Source organism: Rhinatrema bivittatum, chromosome 18, assembly GCF_901001135.1.
Source record: "Rhinatrema bivittatum chromosome 18, aRhiBiv1.1, whole genome shotgun sequence".
Taxonomy (NCBI): Eukaryota; Metazoa; Chordata; class Amphibia; order Gymnophiona; family Rhinatrematidae; genus Rhinatrema; species Rhinatrema bivittatum.
Window position 1 is genome coordinate 17,244,892 of NC_042632.1, and position 22,749 is coordinate 17,267,640.

General features: G+C 46.9%; 1 protein-coding gene across 1 annotated transcript in view; it reads right to left on the reverse strand.

Annotated features, from left to right (window-relative positions):
- Positions 1–22,749, reverse strand: part of RARS (arginyl-tRNA synthetase) — a 113,158-nt gene that overhangs the window by 67,341 nt on the left and 23,068 nt on the right. The gene's annotated exons all lie outside the window — the stretch shown is intronic.

Genomic DNA, 22,749 nt, shown 5'->3' on the forward strand with positions numbered 1-22,749 from the left:
GGCACTGGCCACTGACATGGGATGCTGAGCTCATTGGACTACTGGTCCAACCCAGCATGACAAGTCTACTTATTTAGGGAACATCATGAAACAAAAACCTCAAACGAGCATATTTGTCATCCCCGCAAAAATGAATTCATCACATGAAGCTTATCTACTGGGAACCTGACAATGCATTAAAAGATTTAAAAATCCCACAAAAACAAGACTTGTTTCTAGCTGTAGCTAATGGAGAAATTACTTACCTGATAATTTCATTTTCCTAAGTGTAGACAGATGGACTCAGGACCAGTGGGTTTATGCTCCCCTGCCAGCAGATGGAGACGGAGCAAGCTGATGTCACAGCTCCATCTCCATCTGCTGGCATTGACCCCAGTCTGCCAGTATTCTCTTCTAAAGCAAATATGGACAGACTAGCAAAAATCTTAATTAAAAACATGATTAAAAACAGATAACCAGAACTGTACTCAACCAACTATAAACAATGAACTCAAATAAGATTCTATGTACCCCAAGCTAGGGATAGGATGAACACTTACCAGTAATCCCTTGGGACCTAGAGCCTCTCAGGACTATCGACACACTCATTTGGCAGCCAAGGATGGGAAGCTGAGTGTATGTGTCTACGCTAAGGAAAACAAAATTATCAGGTAAGTGATTTCTCCATTTCCTAGTGTGTAGACAGATGGACTCAGGACCAGTGGGATGTACCAAAGCTACTCCCGAACAGAGTAGGAGGCTGCCTGTGGTCCAGCCAACACCACACGTGCAAAGGCTGCATCCTCCTGGGCCTGCACATCCAGACAAAACCTGGAAAAACTGTGAGAGGAGGACCACGTCGCAGCTCGGCAGATATCAACGGGAGACAACAAACTAACCTCCGCCATGACGCTGCCTGAGCCCTAGTAGAATGAACCCTAACCTGAGTAGGCAATGGCTTTTCAGCATCCACATACACGGCCATAACTACCTCCATAATCCAGTGAGCTATGGTAGCCCGCAAAGCTGGGGTGCCCTGCTTATTCCCACCATGGAGAACAAACAGGCAATCCGTCTTTCGAAAAGGTTCAGAAACTGCCAGATACCGCACAAGTCTCTTGACATCCAAGGAGTGCAAGAGGAGATACTCCTCTGCATCCCTGACCTTATCCAGGGATGGCAAGGTGATGGACTGATTTAAACAAAAGTCCAAGATTACCTTGGGCAAGAAGGATGGAACAATACACAGTTGTAATACCCCCGGAGTCACCCGAAAGAACGGCTCCCAGCAAGACAAGGCCTGCAGCTTAGAAATTCAACGTGCTGAACATATAGTCACCAGGAACACAGTCCAAGGTCAACAACTGTGAGGAAAGGTTACGCAGCAGTCAGGACGTAGGGCCCGCCAAAAAAATCCAGCACCAAGTTAAGACTCTACAAGGGAACTGGCAACCTCAAGGGAGGCTTAAGATGCTTCACTCCCTTCAAAAAATGAATCACATCAGGGTGAGACAACAATGAACCATCATTCACCTGGCCCCTGAAATAGATAATTCCTCGAAGGTGCAGGCTGCGGCTCTTAAGGGCCAATCCTTTATTCCACATCCTGCAAAACATCCAGAATGAGTTGGATCTTAATTGGATGAGGAAGAACACCACGCTGCTCACATCAGGCCTCAAGAACTCTCCAAACCCACACTTAAGCCATGAAAGAGGAGAACTTGTGAGCACGGAGTAAGGTGGCAATCACCACAGAGGAATAACCTTGCTTCAGTAGACTAACCCCCTCAAGGGCCAAACTGTAAGACAGAACTGAGTCGTATCCTAAAAAAGAACCAGGAGTCTTTGCAAATCCGCATACCATGGATGCCGGGTCCAGTCTGGCACCACTACGAGTACTAGTCCCCTGTGACCTTCGATCTTGAGGATTATCCTGTCCGGCAAGAGCCATGGAGGAAAGGCATAAAGCAATCTGTTTTCCGGCCAGACCTGAATGAGAGCGTCTATTCCCAGGGACCATGGATCTCTCCTGCGACTGTAGAATCAAGGAACCTTCGCATTGCGAGAAGTTGCCAACAGGTCTAGGAACAGAAGGTCCCAGAGATCCACAATCAGCTGAAACGCCTCGGCTGACAACACCCTCTCCCCTGGGTCCAGACTCTCCCTGCTTAGAAAGTCCGCTTCCACGTTGTCTTTTCCTGCAATGTGAGAGGCCGAGATCATCTGCAGATGAACTTCCACCCATACCATAAGCTGGTCTATTTCCTGCAACACTGGTTGGCTCTTGATTCCTCTTTGTCGATTGATGTAGGCTACCATTGTCGCGTTATCTGACATCACACAAACCGCTAGATCCTGTCGCCTATGGTTGAACTGCAAGTATGCCAGCCATGCTGTCCGGGCTTCCAGGCAATTGATGTTCCAGCGGGACTCTTTGGCACTCCAACGCTCTTGGGCCATCAACTCCAGAGACTTGCATCTGCCGTAAGTACCAACCAGGTTGGAAACGACAAGGGAACTCCCTTTCTCAAATGATCATCCTGCAACACCCCTGGAGGCAGAGGCAGAGGCAGATTTCCATCAGAAAGTGGAGCTGAACCGCAAAGTCCTGTGGGTTCCAACGAGACAGCAGAGAGTGCTGAGGAGAACACATATGTGCCCTCACCCACGGCACCACTTTCAGGGATGCTGCCATCAAGCCAAGTACCTGTAGGTAGGACCACACAGGCAGGCGCACAGTGTCCACCAAATGTTGCACTTGAGAGATCAATCTCTGGATCCAAACTTCCGGTAGGAAAACTTTGTCCTGCTCAGAGTCAAATTGGACCCCCAGACACTCCGAATGGGATGGCTGAAGATTGCTCTTGTTCAGTTTCACCACCCAACTGAGCTCCCGCAATAAGGAGATCACCTTGTGCATCATCAGGCGGCTCTTTTCCTGAGACCTGGCTCGAATCAACCAGTTGTCCAAATATGGGTGCACCAGGATCCCTTCTCTTCGCAAGGCTACCACTACAACCACCATAACCTTGGAAAATGTTTGGGAGCGGTGGTTAGACCAAAGAAAAGCACACGAAACTGAATGATGCCCCAACAGCCTCTGACAGATCCAAGGAGGTCAGAAATTCCCCTGACTGTACCGCTATTATTACAGAGCGTAAGCTTTCCATTTGAAAATGAGTCACCTTCAAGTGATGGTTGACCCTCTTGAGATCTAAGATGGGACGAAAGGAGCCCTCCTTCTTGGGCAAAACAAAATAAATGGAATATTGCCCCATATTTTCTTGAGACGTGGGCACCAGAACTACAGCCCTGAGAAGCCTTTGAAGTGTGAACTCCCCTACATGCTTCTTCTGCATGGAGTGGCAAGGGGACACCATAAACACGTCCTGAGTAATACTGTGAAAATCCAGTGCATACTATACTCTTCATGTATCACCACCAGGACCCACTGGTCAATCGTGATCTTGACCCACCTCCGATAAAAGAGAGAGACGTCCCCCTATTTCCTGTTCTGGAAGATGGATCGGCAAACCTTCATTGGGAAGCTCGGGAAGGTCCACCACCTGAGCCCGCTCCTCTCTTGGGCTGTTTGGGACGAAAGGCCTGAGACCTACCAAAAGGCCAAGCCCACTGAAAACGCCTGGAACCCCGGAAATGACCCTTCATACCAAATGGGCATTGTAACTGTTGATTATCCTTTGGCAACTGAGGCACCGGAGACTCACCCCACTTACTGGCCAGTTTATCCAACTTGCCCCCTAACAAGAGCGAGCCTTTAGAGGGCATCTTGGTAAGTCTGGCTTTGGAAGCTGTTGTCAGCTGACCAATTTCACAACCAGAGTTGATGCCTGGCCGCTATCACCGAAGCCACTCATCTGGCCAAGGTCCAGACCAAATCGGCAGCAGGATCCACAACCACTCTGGAATTCCCTCCAGACTCATCAACCTCCAGGGACAGAAGCAGACAATACCTTGTCACTAGGGCGCAATAGGAGGCAATCTGTAAATTCATCGCCACTGCCTCAAAGGCTTGCTTAAGAATAGCCTCAATCTTCTATCATATACATCCTTCAAGGCCACTCCTCCCTCTACGGAGATAGTTGTCCACTTAGACATGGCACATACTACAGCATCCACTTTGGGAAAATGCAAACGCTCTCTCACAGCTGGATCCAAGGAGTACAAGCCTTCTAATGTCCGACCCCCTTTAAAATTTGCCTCTGCAGTATCCCATTCCAGATCAATCAATTCCTGGATGGCATCCATCACCGGGAAAAAAACAAGAGGCTTTACGTAAGGAAACCAAAATGGGATTCTTCCTCGGCTCTGACATAGCATCTGAATCAGGAACACCCAGCTCTTTCAAGGTCTGGGAAATCAGGGCCAGCAGTTCATCTCTATGAAAGAACCACAACATGGTTCGATACAGTTCCAGCTCTGGAGGAATTTCCTCATCTTCCAGGGAATCAGGATCAACCTCATCTTCAGTGCCATCCAGATTCCTGTCGGGAACACCCACAGGGAGCAGAGGGCGAGCCCTGGCACTTAAACTTCGGACTGGAAGAGGGAGGAGCCACCGGCTGAGGGTCCGACCAGACAAAAATGGGGGAAGCGGAGGACTGTACTTGAAGAAAGGCTTGTAAGCCTTGAAAAAATTTCCACCCAAGAAAAAGCAGCCTGGTCCAGACCAAGCCCAGAATGAACTGGAGATTGTCCCACAGAACTACCTTCGCCAGTGGAGGAGCCAGTCAAGGGAGAACCAAGATCTAGTGTCCCCTCAGTGAAGGCTGTGATCAATCCATCATCAGAATGGGAAGAACCAGGCTTAGCAAAATCTGAGGAAGACAACTCTCCCTGAGTTTCTGGGCAGTGCTGACACAGGTTAGAAGTCAGGTCAGGCTGAGAAGACCTAATATGACTGGCAATATAAATAGGAAGACGTTTAGGATTTTTGCTTACCAGCACCATCGCTGCGATAAACGTGTGTCAGAAAGGCTTGCGTTCAAAAATGAAATGTGCCCAAAATATAAGCATCTAGAAGAAAGCCCGGCAAGGTGCATGCAAAATCTGTGCGCCGTTAAGCACATAAAAAATGCACCCAAAAACTGAGCGCACAACAGTGTACAGAGCCAACACAGCGCGCACACCAACGGCCTACAGAGGGAAACAGAAAACGCACAAGAGCACAAAAAATGGCTGCCGCAACCTACCACACAGCATGCAAGAAAAAGCTTAAGTGCGGGGCCTAACCAAGTGGCAGCTGCTCAACTTACCAATCTGCTCAGTTCCCAAACAGGAGCGGGAACGAACGTCAGCATGGCAGGCCGAGAACAGAGACCAGAGGAAGTCCTCTGTCTCCAATTCAGGGACAACTTTCTCCTCTTTTTTTTTTTTTTAAACCTTACCTGAGCTCAGCATTGAGTACAGAGGCAGTCTCCGGTTGTGGGGGGAGAGGGCATCTGCCACCATCGCCTCGCTCGGCCTAATGTACCCGCTGCCTGTTAGCTGAACTTGCATCTAAATCCACGCCGGAAACCCCAGCTACTGGACCAAGGCACACCTCTGAGGGACCACGGAAATCGCCTCAGGAATTCTCAACTGGGGAAGGGACCTTTAGGTATCACCACAAACTTCTTCTTTCAAAAAGCTCAAAGCAATCCCCATAAGGAGATGCTCGTCCACCATCTGCTGGAGATGGAGAATACTGGAAGGCTGGGGTCACTGCAGGGTTATATATACTATGAAGTCAGCTTGCTCTGTCTCCATCTGCTGGGAGGGGAGCATAAACTCACTGGTTCTGAGTCTACACACTAGGTAATATAACATTTCTTCCCACACAAGAAACTGCTATAAACAAGTGGGCAGATTTCAGCTTTGCAAACCAAAATAGTACTTTCTGTGAAACTTCTGATTTGAAAGTTTACACAACATCCATCCATGAGTACAGAAAACTCCTTCAGACTATCTTAAAGGACCAGGTACAGATGTCTCGCCCAGTCCTCCTTACAGTTGAGACTCACAGGGAATCCTGGGTGAAGGTAGGAGTGCTTTGCCAGAGCATAAAACCTTAGGGCCTAGAAGGTTAAGCGGGCCCCAGGGAACAGACAAAGATTAAAGGTTTGAGAGTAACATTATGTTAAAACCTGCTATGTTTAAGACTGGGTCTTTCCTGAAGTCAAGGTGAACTGCCTACATTGGCTGTTTTGCTTGTACAGCCCTTTTGATAATTGTGAGAGACCTGAACTTCAAGGTGAGCTGCCTGATTTGTTTGCTTTGCACTTCTCTCTGTTAGACTATAAATAAACTGAACTTAAGGAACAGCCAGAGTCTGCCTCCTTTTATTCTGGCTGATCCCAAGTCACTACTGCTTGAGTTACCACATATGGTGATGGCAGTGGCATATCTTGCCTAAGTGGGAAGCACAGAAAAGAGCCCACAGACATAGTTCCAGGCAGCCTAGAATGGGCGATGTGACAGTGGGTCTGCCGACACCCAAACCTTATGCTGGAAAAGGTCCTGAAAGTGGCAGAGGCCTATTACCAGGATCAGACCATGCCTGAAGTATCATGGTTCCTGGAGAAAGCACCCAACCCAGGGACAGGGCAACAGAGTTCTATGAACCAGAGGCCCTGACAACCAGTAGTGCAGGTGCGGCTGGACTTTACAACTCAAGTGAAAACCTCAGCTGGGCTACCCTGTTTCAACTGTTGAAAAAGGGGTCATTTTGCCCGAGACAGTCCATGCAGGAGAAAGGAGTTGATGGACATTAATGCTGTGACCACAACCTTTGTAACTTCATCGGTGTATCCAGCCAGGGAGTTTCTACTTTCGTGATCTTGGTCAGGGCTAGATGGCGTTCCAACATAAGCATTAATGGACTCAAGAGTGTGAAAACTCTCGTTCACAGAGATCTGATGAAGTAAGTCCAAATTGACTACGACATGCATTTACAGGGACCATCAACAATATCCAACATGTCGGGTATGAGATGGGAGTATTCTCTTGGCTACCCTACCCCAGGATCATTGGACAGGACTGTCCAAACTTCAAGTGTATCTAGAACCAGCTTACAACAGGTTCGGCCAGCCACAACCATGAAGAATTGGAGTTTCCAGAAATCTTTCCATTGGATGACCCTGATCTGTTTCATCAAGACGCTAAGTCACCTAAATCCCAGAGGCAACACTGATAGGATAAATACACCTACACTGCTAATTTAGAGGCAGCCGGGGAGGAGGGTTCAGAGTCAGAGGGAGAACAGCCACCCACCCAGAACATCTTACCCGACCCTTTGGAGTGGGAAACTGGGGGTGATCAGAGGAACTTTAGGCTGGCTCAGAGGGAGGATGAATTCTTTAAGTGGGCTCAGAAATATATACAAAGGATGGATGGAAAGATAATCCCTGAAGAACAGCTTACAGACCCTGTTCCTCCCTATTTTGTCTGGACCCAAATAATGATGCCTTCAGCTGCTACAGTTGTGGTAGCATGTCCCTATGGGTGCAGTAGCCCTGCACCTAGAAAATGAAGGCCATGTGGTTTGCACCTCTGTATAGCATCGTGGCTCGATGGCGCAAAGATGTAGAGCAGTGAAGCCATTCCTGGAGTGAGGCTTTGATGGACTTCTGCTGTAGAAAGTTGAAATGGTATGCCTCCAACACAGAGCTTTCCAAAGTGTGTGTCGCGACACTTTGGTGTGTCGCCTGAGGTGTGCCGGTGTGTTGCGCAAGCCCGGTGCACGTGACACACCGGCAAGTGGGAGCCAATGCGGCCGCCGGTGGAGCTCATCCCACTGGCGGCTGAGCAGCGAAGAATCGTTGTGCTGTGTGCCGCAGACACACAGCCGGATGATCGGTAAGGCCGTGGTGAGTTCACGTCACCACGGCCCGAAGAAAAAGGGCACGTCTGAACGTGCAGGTGCTCCGCCTCCTTCCTGCCCACGCGGCCCCGGAAGAAAAATGTTGCCGGAGCCGCACGGGCAGGAAGGAGATGAAGCAGCTGCGTGCAGAAGAGGAGCCGCGTTGTTGCAGCAGGCGAGAAGAGGCCCGATAGCAGGGCCCCCACCGCGGATCGGATCGGCCCGAGAAGATCAGGGCCGCTGCAGAGCCGATCCTGCAGCGACCCGTGAAGAGGAGGCCCAGAGGTAAGAGAGAGGCTGAGGGCCCGTAGAGTGCATGTATTAGCTGAGTTGAGAGATTGGGTGCCTGTATGAGCTGAGCTGAGTTGAGAGATTGGGTGCCTGTATGAGCTGAATTGAGAGATTGTGTGCGTGTATGAGATGAGTTGAGAGATTGGGTGCCTGTGTGAGTTGAGAGATTGGGTGTGGGAGTGAGGATCTCAATGTTTGCAGAGACAGCATGTGAGAGCCTGTGTGTGTGTGTGAGAGAGAGACAGCATGTGACAGTGAGAGCCTGTGCATGAGCAAGACAGCATGTGGGAGTGAGAGAGAGCCTGGGTGTGTGAGAGTCAGACAGCATGTGCAAGAGAGAGACTGTGTATGAATGATTGTATGAGAGAGAGAGCCTGTGTGTGTGTGTGTGAGAGAGAGAGAAAGCATGTGAGAATGAGAACCTGACTGTATGTTTGAGGGAAGAAGATAGATGGAGAGAAAAGAAATAGAAAAAAAGACAATATGAAATGAATTGGCAAAAAAATAAGAAAGGGGAGGTGGAACAAAAAAGCCTGGGACCAACCAATTAGAAAACTAAGATCAGACAGCAAGGGTAAAAAAAAAAAAGAAATAAATTACTTTTTACTGATTGGCACATGTAATCTTTGTTAATGTCAAGAGTAGCACTTTCTCTATGTGGATCTCACAATGTACGAGATCAACATGGAGGAACTGGAAACCCACAGGGCCTGCACAGAGGAGGCAGCAGAATGGGCTTCAGTGCCAATAGCAGCAATCAGCGCCTCCCCAATAGCCATGCGGCATCAGTGGCAGCAGAGGAATGAGAGAGGCTCCGAGGTTGCTGGCAAAAGAAAGAGAGGGGGTCTGCCTTTAGTGTGTGCATGTGTATGAATGGGTGCATGTGTGTGAATGGATGGGTGCCTGCCTGGGAGATGGTGAGGGAGTGGTGTGAAAATGAATGGGAGCCTGCCTGGGGGTCAGTTTTAGTGTGTGAGAATGACTGGGAGCTTGCCTGGGTGTATGTGTTTGTGTGAGAATGATTGGGAACTTGCCTGGGTGTGTGTTTGTGTGTATGTGAGGGAGCCAGAGAGAGTGTGTATGAGAAAATCTAGGGGAGTAAGAGTTTGTGTGTGGGGTGTGTGTGGAGGGGGAGAGAGTGTCTTAGAGCCTGAGAGTGTGTAAGTGTCTGTGAGAGCGAGAGGTTATGGTGGGTATAAGAGCATGAATGTGTATGTATGTGACAGTGTATGTGTGAGAGAGAATGGACATGTGAGTCTGTGTGAGAGAGGATAACCTCTGGGAAATTGTAAAAAATGTATATGATTTTAATTAATAGAAATTCTATTTATCAGTAGTTTTAAAATATTCTTTTATTAGTATGGTTTTTCTATTATAACTGATGCTTTATTTTTCTTGATTTTGTTTGATTTATGAGGAATGGTGGTTCTGTTTTTCCATTGTTAATACACAGAGTCTGGCTTCTTGGAGTTTCCATTTCAGTTTTTGTCTAATTTGTGCTCCTTTATTTTGTATTCTGTATTTGGTGAGGGTCTGTCTCTGCTCTGTGTGTGTGACCATGATGAGAGATTCTGCTAGCATATGGATCTATAGCAATCGGGTTTGTTTTGTTTCCTCAATAGGTGGTGTATTGGTATTCTAGGACCCAGTGTAATATTTACCCATGCTTTTTCACAGGTAGGGTTATTGTTGTTTGAGTCCTTGGTGTTATTACTGTTATGTTACAATGGGATTGCAGTATAGATTTTGAGTGTCTTTTTTGCGAGGTTTTATTTTAGTTCACAATGTGCCTGGCAGTGGAAGGTGTTTGTTCTGCTGTTACTGTGAGGTGACACCAGCATTTGAAAATATCTTTTAGTATGATGAGCTGTAAGGGAAACATCCAAGCTCCATTGTTTGGGGGAATATCAGTGGATGCACAGAGTTACAGAACTGGAGGTGCAGGATTTATATTGACATTCTGTCCCTTCCTATAAATTCCAGACTTCACTCTCACAGCCATATAGAATTAGTTGAATGAGGCTATCAAATAATTTTATAGTGTGAAACTGGCCAGCTTTTTAAAATTATGCAGAAGACCCTTTGGACTTTTTTATTAACACCAAATATTCAAAAGCTGTGTTCATCCCATCAAGCTCATATATCTCATTAAAGAGGTAAATTGAATAACACAATAACTTTGTTTTATTATTTACTCATAAATTATAACAATAACATTAATCTTGGAATATTATATATTTTTAATATAAATGAAAAGTTTTCACAAGATAGGTTGTGTCATGAAACATTTTATTATGTATATATTTAAGGAAACATACATAAATTGTCGAAATACATTTCGTTCATTTAACCTTTAACCTCCGGTTTGCTTGTAGACTAATTACTGTGTCCCGAAATTATGTTTGTCTAAAACGTGTGTCACCAACATGAAAAGTTTGGAAAGCTCTGCTCTAACATCTTATCCAGCAAGTCAAGGAAGGTGCCAGTTCCCAGATCTGTTATAGGTCAGAGACTAAGCATGGCACAAGTAGGGCATCAGCTGAGGTGCAGAAAAGTGTGCCTACGAAGCATGAGGAATCCCCGCTGGAGTCGACTGTGCCAAGGAAGCCTACACCATCTGTGCAGGCCTCAGCTAGAGCAGAACTCTCTCTCCTCTAGGTGGGAGATTGCCTTTGTGCAAGTGCTATCCTCATTCATGGCATGGAAGATCTTGTTGAATTAGCCCAAATTATCTCAGGAGCTCTGTGCCCATTAAGCAAATACACAAAAGCTAATGTTTCTCTAATCCACTGTGCAATTAGGTCCTTGGAGACTGCTTCATCCTTACATGGACCCCCCAAAAAGTATAAACAAACTGTCAGTTCTGTGGAAAGAATCAGACACCTCAATATACTGGAGGATTACTCAGTGCACATGCAAAAATCGCAAAGACTTGTTTTCACCCTGACATTCAGACTTCGAAAGGCTTGAAAAACAACAGACTAATACAGATGAAACATCAACAAGCTCTTTGGCAAGGAGGGCAGCGAATGAAAAGAAACAAAATCAGAGCCAATAACCAGAAAAGGATCTCTACAAGCAGAGCTTGAATTTCAGAAACATGCCATGCAAAAAAAATAACCACTAGGAAAACCACCTTGAGGGTGAGATCCCTTAAGGTAATGTGCTTCAGTGGTTCTAAGGAAGAGCCACTAAGACCTTCAGAACCAAACTGAGATCCCACTGAGGAACTGAGAAGTATGCCTCAACACAAAACCAACATGGAGAAGGAAATCCCCAGAACCCTCTGCGTGTCTTTGGCCTGCCTGGGCTGAATGGACTCTGAGTGATTTACAGAATGTCCCTGGATATCTGTGGAGGCAAGCTGGCACCAGACAGGTGATGTCTATTCATAGTCACAAAGAAGAAACCACAGGGGAGCTTCAGGCACCATTCTCAGGAGTTTGTAATCCACACAGTTACAGACGTGTTGATTGTCTTGACCAGTAAGAGTTTAACAGAACAAAGAGAGCCATGGGAAATGGGCTACACATCCTGGGAAGCCAATCAGGGATAGTTAGGGATGATTTAATCATGCATTTGACATCACAACTTATGTAAATGATTCTTTAGGCAGTCATGCAAGTCTCTAGAACCTTCTATCCTTTTCCTGTATTTGAATGTTACCTATAAAAGAAGGATCACTTCCTGTATACAGGGAGATGCTGGTCAGATTGTAAGACTAAGGGCACCCAGTACCCAGCATCTCCCGAGAACACTTATATTGACTAATAAAAATACATTATACTTTTTACTGAGTCTAAGTGTTCTTGTGTCCCTGGCCATAAGCATAGAGTAAGCTTTACAGAACCAAGGGCCAATACAGAGGCCATAGCTTAACTCCTCAAAAAAAAAACAAAAAAAAAAAGGTCACGTTAGAGTGAACCACTATCAATACCCTGTAAATCCCCTTCCTTATAACAGGAACCTAAAGACAGGCCTTTATCCATACCCTACTGATGAAAGGCCAAGATGCTATGAACATCAGATTGCCAGGATACTAACAATCGATCCTTACAGAACTCCTCAAAGATGCACAAGACTCAAATGTAAGCCAAAGAATTAGAATTCTTACAAGCCTTCAAAAGAGTGGAAATAATTGAAGAGTACCCTTTCAAGAGTCAAGCCATAAGATAAAAAGGGAAGAGCATCATCCATGACAACTGGGCCTGGAAATGGAAGCCGCAGAGGAAGGTAATCTTGAAGCTTTTTCAGATCTGTGTACCAAGGTCTCTGAGCCAACACAAAGCTCTCTGCCTCTGTCATAGAATACCACCTACTAGAGGCCAGGGAAGAAACACATTTGGAAGCTCCCCTTGTGGCCAAGGCTGAACCATGGCGTCTATTGCCTAGGAACCAAACTCTCTCTAACGACAGAAAAACAAAGGAGTTTGGTATTCTTGCGAGTTGCCATTAAATTCATGTGAGGTTCTCCCCATCCAAGTAATTATGTTGAAAGGAATCCTGACTGAGCTCCCACTCCTTGGGATTGAGACAATTTCTGCTTAGAAAGTCTGCTTGTATGTTGTCCTGCCCTGCAATGTGTGCCACTGACAATAACTGCAGAGTTTCTCCTGTCCAGGGGAAGAGAATGTTCGTCTCTTCTGAGTCTCCCTGATACTTGATCCTGCCCTGTCTGTTCACATATGCCATCACTGTTGAATTGTTTGACGATCCAGACTGCTTTTCCTCAAATCAATGGCACAAAATGCATCAGGGCTAGCCTGGACCAAGCTGATTCCTTGGGAGATCAAATCCCATGGGCCACCTGGTCCAGGCAATGAACCCCCCAATCAGACAGGCTCGCATCAATTGTGACCAGAATCCAAGACAGCACCAACAAACTGACAACCCTCAATAGATTCTCAGGAACCGTCCATCACTGGAAACCTTCTCTCAACACATAGAACATAAGAAATTGCCATACTGGGTCAGACCAAGGGTCCATCAAGCCCAGCATCCTCTTTCCAACAGTGGCCAATCCAGGCTACAAGTACCTGGCAAGTATCCAAAAACTAAATATATCCCACGCTACTGAGGCTATTTTCTAAGTCAACTTGATTAGTAGCAGATAATGGACTTTTCCTCCAAGAACTTATCCAAAGCTTTTTTAAACCCAGCTACACTAACTGCACTAACCACATCCTCTGGCATAAATTCCAGAGTTTAATTGAGCGTTGAGTGAAAAAAATGTTTTCTCTGATTAGTTTTAAATGTGCTACATGCTAACTTCATGGAGTGCCCCCTAGTCCTTCTATTATCCGAAAGAATAAATAACAGATTTACATTTACCAATTCTAGACCTCATGATTTTAAAGATCTCTATCATATCCCCCCTGGTAATGACAGGTAGATCCCATAATTTTAGGATTGGGGTGACCAATGAGACTGCAGAGACCATGAGAGGGGTCTCATATGAACCCTGGCCCAGCAAACCACATCCACAGCAACCGTCAAAGCCCAAAAGCTGAAGGTAGCTTTTGGGTCCTGAAGAGCAAGGAAATTGTGCATTTTGAAAAATCAGTTTGTTCACCTTTTCCATTGTCAGAAAGATATGGCCCACCTCTGTATCAAAGCAAGCCTCCAGATATACTAGCAATTAAGAGGGCATCAGATTGCAAAATCGATCACCCAACCTAAGCTTTCCTAAACTTGGATCACTCTGTGGGATGTTTGCATATCATCTTGATAATAATCTGCCCTTATCAACCAATCGTTCGGATAAGGATAAATTCTGATACCATATCATCTCAGGGACGTCACTACCATCATTTGACTTTGGTGAAGACCTGCAGAGCCATGGCCAATCCAAAAGGAAGTGCCTGAACTAAAAATGCTCCTGGAGTACACAGAAATGGAAATACTTCTGATCCTCCTGAGCTATGGAAATAAACTTCTGAAAGACTGCTGAGAGCAGAGTGAAGCATTTCCATCCGAAAATGAGACTCAGAGGTTGGTGGTTCAACACCTTGAGATCCAGAATAGGTCAGAAAGAGCCTGGTTTTTTTGGGAATGAGAAATAAATAAAATAATGATGCCATCCTGTTTCTGGAGGCAGGGCTAGCACCACTGCCTATGGTCGCTGGAGACATCAGGGTCTCTATAACCACCTTCCTTCTGACAGGCAAAGGGCAGGGAGAGATCATAAAGGCATCACAGATGGGTGAACAAGATGGGAGAACAAAGCTCCAAGTAATAACCAAGATGGAGCAGGTTAGGGCTGTTCAGCTTGGAGGAGAGACGGCTGACGGGGGATATGATAGAGGTCTTTAAGATCATAAGAGGTCTTAATGAGTAGATGTGACTCGGTTATTTACACTTTCGAATAATAGAAGGACTAGGGGGCATTCCATGAAGTTAGCAAGTAACACATTTAAGATTAATTGGAAAAAATTCTTTTTCCTCAATGCACAATAAAGCTCTGGAATTTGTTGCCAGAGGATGTGGTTAGTGCAGTTAGTGTAGCTGGGTTCAAAAAAGGTTTGGATAAGTTCTTGGAAGAGAAGTCCATTAACGGCTATTATTCAAGTTTACTTAGGGAATAGCCACTGCTACTAATTGCATCAGTAGCATGGGATCTTCTTGGTTTTTGGGTAATTGCCAGGTTCTTGTGGCCTGGTTTGGCCTCTGTTGGAAACAGGATGCTGGGCTTGATGGACCCTTGGTCTGACCCAGCATGGCAATTTCTTATGTTCTTATGTAATATTGACTGATCTGACATAGCAAATGTTGCTTACCTGATGTAACAGGTGTTCTCACAGGACAGCAGGATGTTAGTCCTCACAAATGGGTGACATCGAGGATGGAGCCCACCACGGAAAACTTCTGTCAAAGTTTAAACAGAACTTTGACTGGCCCCTACTGGGCATGCCCAGCAAGGCACTGACCCTGCAGCCAGCAGGGGTCTCCCTTCAGTCTGATTTACAAAGCTACAGGCAGTGCCTAGAAAGTAAAAACAAAACAAACCCAACACCGCGGGGTGGCGGGCGGGTTTCGTGAGGACTAACATCCTACTGTCCTGTGAGAACACCTGTTACATCAGGTAAGCAACATTTGCTTTCTCACAGGACAAGCAGGATGGTTGTCCTCACAAATGGGTGAGTACCGAGCTGAGGATGTCCTGACTTGCACCAAATGCACCCAATGACGTGCAACAGGCACTACAACTGGGGTGGAATTTGGTAAAGGGCATCCGCACCCTACCGGGAAGGTGGAAGTGTGTTGGTACATCACGTTGGAAAAAGGTTACGCAAGACAGATTGGCCGAAGATGAAGTCCTGTCTTCCAGCTTTGTCCAAACAATAGTGGGCTGCAAAGGTATGGAGAGAACTCCAGGTTGCAGCCCTGCAGATGTCAGGAAGCGGCACCGATCGAAGGTGTGCCACTGACGTCGCCATGGCCCTCACAGAGTGTGCTTTCACACGGTCTTGAAAGGGAATGCCAGCTTGCTGATAGCAAAAAGAAATGCAGTCCGCCAACCAGGAGGAAAGAGCCTGCTTACCCACAGGATGTCCTAACTTGTTAGGATGAAAAGAGACAAATAATTGAGTGCTCTTCCTGTGAGCAACTGTACGGTCTAGATAAAAAGCTAGAGCTCGTTTGCAGTCTAGGGTATGCAGAGTCTGTTCCCCGGAGTTGGAGTGGGGCCTGGGAAAAAAGATAGGTAGTATGATGGATTGATTAATATGAAACTCAGAAACTACCTTAGGTAAAAATTTAGGGTGAGTGCGAAGTACCGCCCGGTCCTGCAGGAGCTTAGTGTAAGGCGGATAGGTAACTAGGGCCTGTAATTCACTAACCCTGCGAGCTGAAGTGATAGCCAAAAGGAATAACACTTTCCATGTGAGATACTTTAACTCACAGGAGTGCAGAGGTTCGAAAGGAGGTTTCATTAGACGACCAAGAACCAGGTTAAGGTCCCAAGATGGGGCCGGAGGACGTAAGGGTGGCTTCAGATGGAGCAAGCCTTTAAGAAAACGTGTTACTAGGGGTTGTACTGAAATAGGGACACCCTGTACACCTTTATGGAAGGCGGCTACCGCACTGACATGCATTCTGATAGAAGAGGTTTTAAGACCTGATTCAGAGAGATGCCATAAATAGTCCAAGAATTTGGAGATTGGACAGGAAAGGGGATCAAGGGACTGAGAAGTGCACCATGATGTGTACCTTTTCCATTTGTATGAGTAAGACTTTCTTGTGGAAGGCTTTCGTGAAGCTATCAGGACCCGAGAAACGGAATCTGAAAGGTTGAAAGGCTGAAGGACTAACCTTTCAACATCCATGCCGTCAGGGACAAGGCTTGGAGGTTGGGATGGAGGAGGCATCCGTCGTTTTGAGTGAGCAGATGCGGGTCCTGTCCCAGAGGAATGTGCCTGCGGATGGAGAGATCCTGGAGTATTGGAAACCATACTTGGCGTGGCCAGTAAGGTGCTATCAGGATCATGGTTCCCCCGTCCTGGCGTAGCTTCACGAGAGTCTTCGACAGAAGAGGAAGTGGAGGGAATGCATAGAGAAGACCGGTTGTCCACTTGAGGGAGAATGCATCCCTCGGCCGAGAGTGCTGGCTCCGAATGAGAGAGCAGTAATCGTCCACTTTGTGGTTCTGAGGGGACGCAAAGAGGTCTATGCGGGGAGAACCCCACTTGTGAAACAGAGAGGTCGCTACCAGAGGATCGAGTGACCACTCGTGCGGTTGGAAGACACGGCTCAGCTGGTCTGCCAATACATTGTCTACTCCCGGCAGGTAAGTGGCCCTGAGGTACATGGAGTGGGAGAGGGCTTCCGCCCAGATCTGCGCAGCTTCCTGACACAGAAGGAAGGAGCCTGTGCCTCCCTGCTTGTTTATGTACCACATGGCCACTTGGTTGTCCGTCTGGATTAAGATTATCTGATGGAATAGATGATCTTTGAAAGTTCGGAGTGCATAGCGGATTGCGCGAAGTTCCAGGAAATTGATCTGGTGTTCGGCTTCCTCGTTGGACCATAACCCTTGGGTTTGAAAGTCGTCCACATGGGCTCCCCAACCGATGTGAGAAGCGTCGGTGGTTAGGATTACTTGCGGATCCGGTGGAAGAAAGGGTAAGCCCTGAAGGAGGTTGACCTGAGTCGTCCACCAGGTTAAGGATAGGCGCAGCGCTTGTGTGACTGTGACTATGGAGGACAGAGGCTGAAAAGCTTGAATCCATTGGTGTCGTAGAGTCCATTGTGTTACTCTCATGGCTAGTCGGGTCATGGGAGTGACTTGAACCGAGGATGCCATGTGTCCTAGGAGAATGAGGAACTGGCGAGCCGTGGCAGTGTTCTGAGACTGGAGCTGGCGAGCCAGGGATATTAGGGTGTGGACCCTCTGAAGAGGAAGGTAAGCCTTTGCCTGCAAGGTGTCCAAGTCTGCTCCAATGAAGGATAAGGTTTGAGACGGGACTAAGCAAGATTTCTCGTAATTGACGAGAAACCCTAAGGAAAGGAGTGTTTGAATTGTCAATTTTAGGGAGGATTGAGCTATCTGTTGGGTGGAGGCCCTGATTAGCCAATCGTCCAGGTATGGGTAGACGTGGACACCTTCCTTCCTGAGGAATGCTGCTACCACTACGAGACATTTGGTAAAGACTCGTGGGGCAGAAGCTAGACCGAAAGGGAGGACACGGTATTGATAATGGTCGTGGCCAACTAGAAACCGCAGATATTTGCGATGGGATTGTGTGATCGCAATGTGGGTATAAGCGTCCTTGAGGTCGAGAGAGCACAGCCAATCCCCTCTTTGTAGCAGAGGGAGCAGCGCGCCTAGGGTTACCATTTTGAACTTCTCTTTTTGAAGGTATTTGTTGAGGGCTCGAAGGTCCAAAATGGGACGTAGTCCCCCCGATTTCTTTGGTATTAGGAAGTATCTGGAATAGAATCCCTTGCCTCGTTGAGAGGGAGGAACGGGTTCTATAGCATTTGATTGCAGAAGAAGAGATACTTCCTGTTGTAATTGAGCCAAATGGGTGGATAGACTCCACGCTTGAAGAGGCGGGGAGTCTGCCGGAAGAGTTATGAAGTTGAGGTGGTAACCCTGTGCGATAATTGTTAGCACCCACTGATCTGAGGTGATCTGCAACCATGGTTGTAGAAAATGGTACAGTCGACCTCCTACAGGGATGTCCGGAAGAGGGGTTTGGCATGTGTTCCCTACAGGGGAGTCAAAGGCCAGCCGCAGGCCCAGGAGGAGGGGCTACAGTAGGCCTTTGTTTCCTAGGCTGACGCGGCTGAGGCCTAGTAGAGGATCGAGCTGGACGAGGCCTGGCCGATGGAGGGTAATAACGGCGTGGTCGAAAGAATGACTTCTTAGAGTCTTTCTTTTGCGGTTGCTTGGAGGTCAGCTCAGGTGGGACAGATGAGAGTTGTTTCAACGTCTCATGGTGGTCTTTCAACTCCGCCACAATCTGCTGAATTTGCTCTCCAAACAAATTATCGCCGAAGCAGGGTAAATCAGCAAGACGATCCTGAACCTCTGGGCGAAGGTTGGATGATTTTAACCAAGCCCAACGTCTGGCTGAGATGGCTGTGGCTGAAACTTTTGTGGAAGCATCGAATATGTCGTAGGCAGTCCTAATCTCGTGCTTCCCTGCCTCAAATCCCTTGTGAAGAAGGGCTTGAAGCTGCGGTTGGTATTGGTCTGGTAACGTGTCAGCATAGTCTTGCATCTGCTTAAGGATGGCTCTGTTGTACTGAGTCATATAAAGTTGATATGAAGCTATGCGTGAAATCAACATAGCTCCATGATAGACTTTCCGTCCAACACTATCTAGGAACTTGTTGTCCCTGGTAGGCGGGGTAGAAGAGTGTGGCTTAAGACGCTTGGCCTTCTTCTGCGCGGACTCAACCACAACAGAGCGATGATCCAGTTGAGGTTTTTGGAAACCTGGTGCTGACTGGACAAGGTAGGTGGAGTCAGCTTTTTTGTTAACTGGGGACACTGATGAAGGAGATTCCCAGTTTTTCTTGAGCAGATCCAAAAACACCTGGTGTATAGGGATGGAAGCGATGATTTTTGGAGCATCCAGAAATTGAAGGAGTTCCATCATCTGGTGTCTGTCATCAGCTTCAGATTGTAGTTGAAAAGGTACAACTTCTGACATCTCTTTCACAAAATTAATGAAAGATAGATCCTCAGGAGGAGATCTTTTTCTACTCTCTGTAGGAGATGGAGGCGAAGGCAAATCCGTGTCAGAAGATGTATCATCATCATCACCCCAGGTATCGTAGGGATCAAGTGGGGTTTGTAACCCTGATGGACCTGGCTGAGGCTCTAAAGGCATCGATGGAAACCGAGGTGGAATCGGTGCCGTAGGTGGAACCAGAAATGGCATCGATGGCTTCGGTGCTGTCGATGGAATCGGTGCCTGGCGTGGAATGGATGGAACCGAAGGATATATCGGTGGAGATATACCAGAAGGCACCGATGGAACCACCCCGGAAGGGGGAATCCGGAACGGTGTTTCTCCTGCCGATGAAAATCCAGTCGGAGACGGTGGTGTTGTCGATGGCACTGGAATCACCGATGGAAGGGCCGTCATGAGCGCTTCCATGCGGCTCAGTAGCGGTGCTAGCGCTTGTATCAACGGCTCGGTGGTCGGTTCCCTCCTCGGTGGCGAAGCCGGTGCCGGTGTCGGTGCCGGGGGCGGCACTGGAACCGGTGCCGGAGACGGTGCCGATGGAGGTTGCAATTTCTTCATCGCTTCCTCGATGGCCTCCTGGACCAGCCGGTCCAGTTCTGCCCGGAGACCAGGGGTAACCATACCCGGCTCGACGGGAGAGGGAGGCTGAGGCAGGGCCGGAGGGACCACCGTAACCGGTGGGATCACGGCCCCCGCACCCCGGGAGGGTGAGGGTTTCCTCGATGCCTGCGAACGAGACGTGGAGGGTGTCCGGTCTGTTCGCGGCTTCTTTGTCGGTGGCTCGGCTTGAGCAGAGGTCGATGGCTGTGGATCCTCGACAGGCCGAGATTTGTGCCGTCGATAGCGGTGCTTTTCCTTCCGATCCCCTCGCCCATCCGGGGAAGGGACGGGAGTCGACGGCCGAGAAGCGATCGTTGGCGGACGGTCACCGGAGGGTTGACGATGATGGTACAACTTCGACGGTGCCGGTTCCGATGACGTCGATGCTATCGATGGCGTTGGGGTGGGTGCATGGAAGAGGAGCCCCATCTTCTCCATCCTGGCTTTGCGACCCTTGGGTGTCATTAAGGCACATTTGGTGCAAGTCAGGACATCATGCTCACTACCCAAACACATCACACAAACCCTGTGGGGGTCTGTGATGGACATAGTCCGGGTACAATCCGGACAACGGCGGAACCCCGTTGCCATGGCCTGAAGCCAAAATTTAGGCTGGGGATCGGTAAGTGCCAACAGGCCTCAAGGGCCAAATTCGACGGTAGTCGATGGAAAAAGGCAAAAAACTTACCGGGTTCCGTAAGATGACTAAAAATTTGTCGAAGGGAGACCCCTGAGGGGCAAATTTTCTTAGGAAATTAATTTCCAAATTCCTGTCAGGAACGTGGTTAGAGAGCTCCTTTCACCGCGTGGCAACTGCTGCGCGGAAAAAAGAAGACTGAAGGGAGACCCCTGCTGGCTGCAGGGTCAGTGCCTTGCTGGGCATGCCCAGTAGGGGCCAGTCAAAGTTCTGTTTAAACTTTGACAGAAGTTTTCCGTGGTGGGCTCCATCCTCGATGTCACCCATTTGTGAGGACAACCATCCTGCTTGTCCTGTGAGAAAATATAGGTCCACTCCTAGTAGAAAAGCTGAAGGCATTCGTCCAGTGGCAGGACCAGCTGTTTAAAGGATGCATGAGAATCTGAGAGACTGGCAGGATGTTTTTTTCTTGGGCTGTGAGAACTGCTATTCTTAAGATGAACATGTTGCCCAAATTAAATATACCTTTTCCAGCATATCGCTTATTCATTACCCATGTCTTTCTCTGCTAGTCTTAATAAAGTTATTACAATATTTATTTGGCAAGGCACGGTACCCAGGATTAAACTGAATTCCTTGTGGTGCTCTAAAATAAGCAGTGGTATGGCATTGCCAAATCTAGTGGCTTATCATAAGACATCTAGACTGGCTAAGTCAGAACTATCATGAGGTCAGCTCCTTGCCTCCCTCCCTTGCATATAGCACTTTATCTTCATTCTCCCTTTCTTTATTTCCCACTCCCAGTTAAGGCATCCTTGTTATAATGTAACTTTATGCTCCTTTAAATTGTCTCTTGTTGATTGGTTAGTTATAGTTACTGCTTAGTTCGATGTAAACCGAGTTGATTTGATTTGTATCAAGAAAGTCGGTATATAAAAGCCTTTAATAATAATAATAATAATAATAATAATAATAATAATAATAATAACAACTATGGGATGGTTTGGCTTTCTTTAGAAGTCAGAATGGTGGAGGGAGTTGACTTGCCTTCCCCACTTTGATTCCCCACTTGTCAGATGAGCCTTACATCTACTCATATTGTTGAGCACATGGTGATGACAGAGGACCTTCTGCAAAGTGAATGGGTGTCCATGTGGTGACTACTCTCCCAGCTCATTGTAAAGGACAAGCCTAATATTTCTGTGTTTGCTTTTCATATAGATATGGAATGGGCCTAAAGTTTTTGGGCCAACTGTGGAATGATCAGGGCTGGAGAGCATTCAGATCTCTCACATTTTCTATTTAATTTAAGGGCAAAATTGGAGGACTTGTATATGCATATTAGAAGGGTCTTCACTAAAACTGCAGGAGGCAGGTGGTGGGTTGAGATAGTGTTCTTGGTTGCTGATGAAGAAGGCACAATTATTTCCTTGTTGTACAAGGCGATTATTCAGACCTTGGAAGAGAGAGCTGCCCTGACTGCCTTGATTAATCAGTGGAATACAGACCAGGGGTTTAATCTGCAGGAGGCTTACTGTAAAAGACCTGGAGGGTGAACACAGTGTATCACTATGTAGTTGTAGGGCAGAGCTAATGTACAAGGTATTGCGTAGAATGTACAGATATCAATTCTTCTTACGTTAAATTCTCTCACTCCTTGAGATTCTGTTGGAGGAGATGTGATGGCTTTGCCCTCTGGTTCATTTGCTTGCTCAGAGGTGGAGGCCAAGTCTGGTATAATTCTTGGGACCCTGATATGTTTTGGGGGTTTTTTTTTTAATTTTATTTTTAATGAATTTTTACATTTGAAACAGAACATAATTGTTCAGTGAAAAATTAGATACAATAAAGATAATTCAATCCCATTTAGAAATATAAATCTGAATTTAGACAAAGCGTATCTAATATTATAAGAAATATTGAGGACATCAAAATGTACAGGAGCAGTCATAACAAGAAACGTTAAACCATATGTTAATACATAATTGCAGTATAGCATTTAACCCATTTCAAAAACCGTGCCCCCCCATGAGTATATATTAGGAATGTGAGTCCAGATATGTACAAAGCTGGATAGGATCTGTAAATATGTATTTAGTATTTTGATACATTAACAGACATTTACTCGGATAACAGAGATTAAACTTAGCCCCCCTAGATATTACTTCAGTTTTCATCACTAG